Here is a 6,577-nt window from a genome sequence, read left to right on the forward strand (position 1 = left end):
CCCCAGGTGTCACCACTTTGCCCTCCCTACCCACTCCCCTTTTCAATCTGGATTCTATTGGAGTCTCCTCCCACCCCAGGTGTCACCACTTTGCCCTCCCTACCCACTCCCCTTTTCAATCTGGGTCTTGTTGGAGTCTCCTCCCACCCCAGGTATCACCACTTAGCCCCCCACCCACCCACTCTCCTTTATAAGCAGCCCCAGGACAGGCAAGCCCTGAGCTTGCCCAATTGGGCAGAAGGATCCTCCTTGGATCATCACCGGTGAGTGCTCTGTGGTGCATCACTGGGTGAATGGTGGAGGGGATTCAAAGGCCGGGGGGCCTGGTGGGCCCCCCGGCTAGGTAGGGCTAGGCCTCATGATTGCTCTGACATCGCTTGCATGATTGCTCTGACATTGCTCACGGGTGCTGGGTAAAGGGAGTGGTAACTACAATAAGTAATATTGTCCTAGGGTGGTGAGAAAATGTTTGCAACAACCAAGTTTCTTCAGTGCTACACAGGACTGTAATATGCTCCAGGAACCTCATTTTGGGACCTCAGTTTTGCTTGTCCTTGACTGAGCTGAGGTGTAATTTTTGCAGATTTTGTTGTGTTAAGAAAATAATTTAAGGAAAATAAAAACTTGGTGAAGCTGTGGGCAAATCTTGGCATTTTACTGATCTGGAAGTGGTGGAAAATAAAAGCCCAGCCTGTCCTGGGAAATGGTACACTGATTCATCTCCGCTTCCTGTAAATCCTCATCTCCTCTCCTTGGTTTGACCCCCAACTGGTATCAACTACTTCCAGGTGACCCAGTTTGGTTGGATTGATCCTTCCTGCGTGGCTCAGTGGGCTGGAGAATTTATTTTTTCTACTAGGTTCCTAAGAGATTTAAAGCAGGAGTCCCATTGATTCGGCTCTCAAGTTTGTGTCAGGCTTGAAAGTGGGGATTCATTCATTTGAGTAAAGGGCTTCATAGCCTTTCTGAACTGGAGAATGCCCTGTTCATCACCCAGGAGCAAAGAAATAACTTTCCATCTCTCTGAGCTGTGTTTTTAGCTCATCTCTATTGCATCCTTCTTTTCTGTTTCCTTGTCCTCACTCACAAGCCTTTCCTCAAGACCAATGCTTCTTCTCATTTCTCATCTGGCCTGGAAAAATTCCACCATCCATCATTTTCTATCCACTGTCCCCCACTCTACTATCATGTCTTCCAGCAAACCCTTTTGAGTATCAGCCCATGGGTGGCACTGATAAGGGGAGTTCCTAAAAGCCACCCCCATGAGTTGCTCTGGAAGCTATCCTCTGATAATAGCCACATCAGGAGCATATATAACAGGGTATTGCTTCATGTCTTGTGCTGTTAGGCACAGATGCAAAGCAAATAAATTATGCTTATGCTAATAAGAGTCTTTCTTTCCTGCTTTGTCTTTATTTTCATAATTTCTTTTATCTTCACTGTTACAGCTATGCTTATTTCACTTATATAAAAGAACCACTCAAACACAGCTCTTCTCATGCTGAAGCTGAAAATACTGAATACCAAATCAAGCAACATTTATCTTGGTGAGCACTGCTGCTGTTTGGCAAAATACTCAATTTCTGTCTCAGCAGAAGCCTGTGTTTACTATTGAAGTCAATCCTTAATTCATTTGATTTGCTGTTTAGTTTGATCAGTACCTCAAAGATCAGCTCTTTTTTTATAAGAAAAAGTAAAGTAGCTTACACCTTTCTTTTTGATCCCTTTAAGAACTGCTACTGAATAATTAATGTTGTTCCTAGAGAACATCAGATGAACTGCTAAGCATGGCATCACAGTATCATCAGGGTTGGAAGAGACCTCACAGATCATCAAGTCCAACCCTTTACCACAGAGCTCAAAGCTAGACCATGGCACCAAGTGCCACGTCCAATCCTGCCTTGAACAGCTCCAGGGACGGCGACTCCACCACCTGCCCGGGCAGCCCATTCCAGTGTCCAATGACTCTCTCAGTGAAGAACTTTCTCCTCACCTCCAGCCTAAATCTCCCCTGGCGCAGCCTGAGGCTGTGTCCTCTTGTTCTGGTGCTGGCCACCTGAGAGAAGAGAGCAACCTCCTCCTGGCCACAACCACCCCTCAGGTAGTTGTAGACAGCAATAAGGTCACTCCTGAGCCTCCTCTTCTCCAGGCTAAACAATCCCAGCTCCCTCAGCCTCTCCTCGTAGGGCTGTGCTCAAGGCCTCTCACCAGCCTCGTCGCCCTTCTCTGGACACGCTCAAGCATCTCAATGTCCCTCCTAAACTGGGGGGCCCAGAACTGAACACAGTACTCAAGGTGTGGTCTAACCAGTGCAGAGTACAGGGGCAGAATGACCTCCCTGCTCCTGCTGACCACACCATTCCTGATGCAGGCCAGGATGCCACTGGCTCTCAACTTCAGGCAGCTGAGGCTGCTTAAAACCCTATTTTTCACTTTCACTTTTACTACAGATAGCAAATTTGCTCCCAAATGTTTAGTTATTCCAAACTATTTGTATCTCTGAAAAAAAGTGCAAAGTTGTTTTGGCTAGATGCTGTGAGAGAAAAGATATCCACAGTTTATGCAATGCTTGTGGTGGAGGGTCACATGGAACCATATGGCCGTGTTTACAAATCTATTCATGCCCGGACATGTTGTCCCCCCAAAGGTGTTGCCCTGCCCAAACCTGGGGAGAACAAATTAAGGGGGACAAAGGAGCACAATAAGCCTGGTGCCTTCGAGTCTGGCCTGCCTGCTTGCAAGGTGGGGGCAAACATGTTATGTAAGCTCACGCGCCTAGGGTATGGGTCCACCTGAGCCCTATCCATATTTGGGGGTACCAGACCTGTGGATTTCACCTTATTTGGTATGTTTGGGCCTGCTGCCAGACTCTTATTGAACAGTATTGTGGCCAAGGACCATCAATCTCGGGCTCATATTATAAAAGGGGCAATTCAGTGTTCCTGCCACCCTCCTCCACCCACTGCTTCCAGCCTCTTTGCCACTTCGGGGCCATCGCCGCTGCATGGTTTCAACCCACGCTACTTCGCACTGGCGCAGGGGAATATTCGACCAAGGCGCTCTGAGCCAGCCGCTGCCCCACTCGTTGTTCCCAGCTCAATCATGCCCGTGGAGCTTCCTCAGACAGTGCACCCCAATATGATATTTGAACTGTCCAGGTCCACAAGGATCAACAGCGTGGCCATTGCCACACATATTTGGGACCACAGAGACTATGACTCCAGCCAGTGAGTAACTGAGCAATCTCAATTTAAACAAGCATAGACTTTCAGTAACTTTACCTGTGGCACCTTTATTATGCCACAAGATGCTCTATCCAAAATCTTTTCAAACCTCTACTAAATTTTCTGATTCTTGCTGTAAATAGATATTCTGCAAAGTAATTTCTCAACTGCATACAAAGGACTTGTTTGGGGGGACTGTAGATAAGTTTTGGGGCTGGGGGGATTCTATTTGTATATAATATTAAATTATTTAAACCCTTTTAAATTCAGCCTCGTATTTAGTCCCCCAAAACCCAAACAAATCCCCTTCACAACAATGCTCCATGCTCAGGGATATCTGGGTAGCAGGGAGCTGGGCCTGTTCAGCCTGGAGAAGAGGAGGCTCAGGGGTGATCTTATTACTGTCTACAACTACCTGAAAGGGCATTGTAGCCAGGTGGGGGGTGGCCTCTTCTCCCAGGTAACCAGCAATAGAACAAGGGGACACAGTCTCAAGTTGTGCCAGGGTAGGTATAGGCTGGATGTTAGGAAGAAGTTCTTCACAGAGAGAGTGATTGGCATTGGAATGGGCTGCCCAGGGAGGTGGTGGAGGCACCGTCCCTGGGGGTCTTCAAGAAAAGCCTGGATGAGGCACTTAGTGCCATGGTCTAGTTGACTGGCTAGGGCTGGGTGCTAGGTTGGACTGGCTGATCTTGGAGGTCTCTTCCAACCTGGTTGATTCTATGATTCTAATCCTCATTTTCGTGTGTGAGACCTGAATCCTGCTTTCCAAGAGTAGTATTTCCAAGTAGTATTCATGGAAAACAGCTGACAATAAAATTTTTCTGAAGCCCTGCTTATGATGGAACATGGTAACATCCCCTGCTAATTTTGCTCTTGTTCTGCTTAAGGGATAGAAAAATAGAATTTTTGTGTATTTTTTTTTAAAAAAGCAAAGAGTGTTACTAAAAGCTTATACTTAGCTAAGCAAGATAAAAGACATAAAAATTAAGGTGTAAGATACTAGAGTGACATTAAGACGTGGAAAATTTCAGCTTCTGGAGTGTGTGCTAGTTAGAAGCAAGCTGGAATGTTTTGGTAGAAGAACTTGATAACGGGCAGTGAAATGAAAACAATTGATGTCAACTTCTCTCACAGTCTCACTGAGAGCTCTGGGAAGAAGTAGTAAACTTTCTCCATTTTGTCTTCCCTTCTGCCTGTGCCTTCAGACCTAGTCACATCCCATTAACCTTGCTCCTACTAACCTTGCTCCCTAACCTCTTGGCCGCACCTCTCTTCTTCCTGAGAACTGGGGTAAGGTTGAGAGGGCAAGGGGAGGTGTTGGGGTGGTTTGAAAGCCCCTCCTGGGGACTCAGGTTTCTGGGAGGGGAGTTGTGCTTCTGTATTGTTTATCCTTTGTATATTTCTGTATATAATTGTATATAGCTGTATATATTGTAAATAGCTGCTTGTAAATTCTGCTAGCTGTAAATAAATTGCTTCATCTATATTCCCAGGGTCCGTCTGAGTTAGCTGGGGCAAATACAAAGTGTGGGGGGGCGGGTAAGAGCCCAAACCATCACAGAGTGCTTGGGCAGCAGTCTGGCAGAAAAGAAGACTGGATTTTTAGTATGAGCAATCTGGTCTTTGTTGGCATGTTCACTGTGTCTCAAAGAATGAATGATCCTGTAAATAAGCCACGGAAATGGGAAGAGTTATCTACGTATTCCATTTATTTTATGACAGCTGCTAATCTCACACAGATTTCCTGGTTTGACAAAACTAATCATCGTATCTTGATTTTTGTGTGCTTGTTTTAAATGGCAATTAACTATGCATTATTCATGTCAATTGCAGCGGAGAAGTCTCAAAAAGTACGTAAGGATGGAGCTACAGTCCAAAAAACAGGTGTACAAAGCTATTGCTGAATTCCTGCCTGGGTGTGAAAAAGGGACCAGTTGGTGTTAAGGAAACAAAATAGCTACTCTATTCCAAGCCAGCCTGTGCCAGTAAGTTCTCAGATACACGATGAGAAGGAAAATGAAAGGATGGTGAGTAACCTAACAGGCTACCTCTGTCAGAACCTCCTGCTCAGTGTGTCCCTTCTGGGCGAGTGCTGCTGTCATAAAGTTTGGCTGCTTTCATGGCTCAGAATGCAGAAAAGACACCCCAGAAGCTGGAGGGGCAGTGTAAATGTTGGTGTTTCCTCTTGGGGAGGCCACAGTGTTATATAGACTAGTTATGTTCACAAAAGAAAACAGACGCCTGAAAGGTGAAGTTCAAGAAGTACTCACTGGATTCAGGCTGACAAAATTTGGTATGTTGTCCCTCAGTCCAGATCCATGATTTAACTCTGAAGCTAAATAGAACTGGATATAAATAATGTTTTCTGTGTGCTGAAGTTCAATGACAAACCAGATCTATGACAACAGGAATCTTTAAATAGTTACTCCAATGGCTTAACACCAGCTTAGACCTCTTGTTCATGTTTTTGGCCATGCTAAGTTGTCTCAAATCCTGTTGCAAATCAAGTCATACTCCCCCCCTAACTCTAGGACACAAGCCACTTCTGCTCTGATCTCTCCTTACTGCCAGCACACACACTCTGTAGCCAGGCAATAAACTATCTCTGGGAACTCATAAGGCTTGAAACAGCTTTTTTGCCCTCCAAAAAGAATTACTTTCGATTTCCCACAGGTCTGCCTTTGGGGTGAGACACCAGCAGCAAAACCTGGAGTGAGATGACTGCAGACTGTTCTCTCTCTCCCTCCTCTTAGGGACAGCAAAAGCAGCCAAAAGGAGAATAATGTCCCCAAAATAATCTGAGTTTCATGGGAGGGATTTAAAAAATAAAATAAAGATTGACTAGTCCAAACCTCTGTACTAAGGCAATGAAGTTGTCTGTTCTTTGCCTGAGACATGCTTTCCCCCCCTCCTCTCTTGTTAAAAACCTTCAGTGAAGGATATACTTTCACATTGGAGGCAAGAGAAAATTCCCTTCTCTTATCTTCCCACCACCATCTGTTATAATTTCTTTGTCTTATTTTTAGAATCATAGAATTTACATATTTATTTATTGAGTTATGAAAGAGATTTGAGTGTTATGTTCTCCAATAATTGCCTATGATCTTCTGTGTAGCTGTAGAAAACCATGCATTGATATGCCTTAGGAGCTGAAGGAATAAGTACCTCAGCATACACACAATAGACATGTAAATAGACATGGTAGAACTCACAAAAGCTCTTGGTGTAGTGCAATTCTTACAGCCCTGTGACTGTGTACCTGTATGATGAACACTCTTTTAACTCATTAAACATCTGCGTTTAACTGTGTTAAGAAGAAGCTCTTGGTTTTTGGAAATGGCCTTTACTGG

At 44.9% G+C, this 6,577-nt stretch overlaps 1 long non-coding RNA gene across 1 annotated transcript; it reads left to right on the forward strand.

The window, feature by feature from the left end:
- The first annotated feature begins 1,450 nt into the window (after positions 1-1,450).
- LOC135175133 (uncharacterized) lies at positions 1,451-6,086 on the forward strand. Its single transcript, XR_010302260.1, has 3 exons — positions 1,451-1,547; positions 5,061-5,254; positions 5,901-6,086. It is a non-coding gene; the product is annotated as an uncharacterized LOC135175133 (long non-coding RNA).
- The last annotated feature ends 491 nt before the right edge of the window (positions 6,087-6,577 follow it).

Source organism: Pogoniulus pusillus, chromosome 4 (assembly GCF_015220805.1).
Source record: "Pogoniulus pusillus isolate bPogPus1 chromosome 4, bPogPus1.pri, whole genome shotgun sequence".
Classification (NCBI taxonomy): Eukaryota; Metazoa; Chordata; class Aves; order Piciformes; family Lybiidae; genus Pogoniulus; species Pogoniulus pusillus.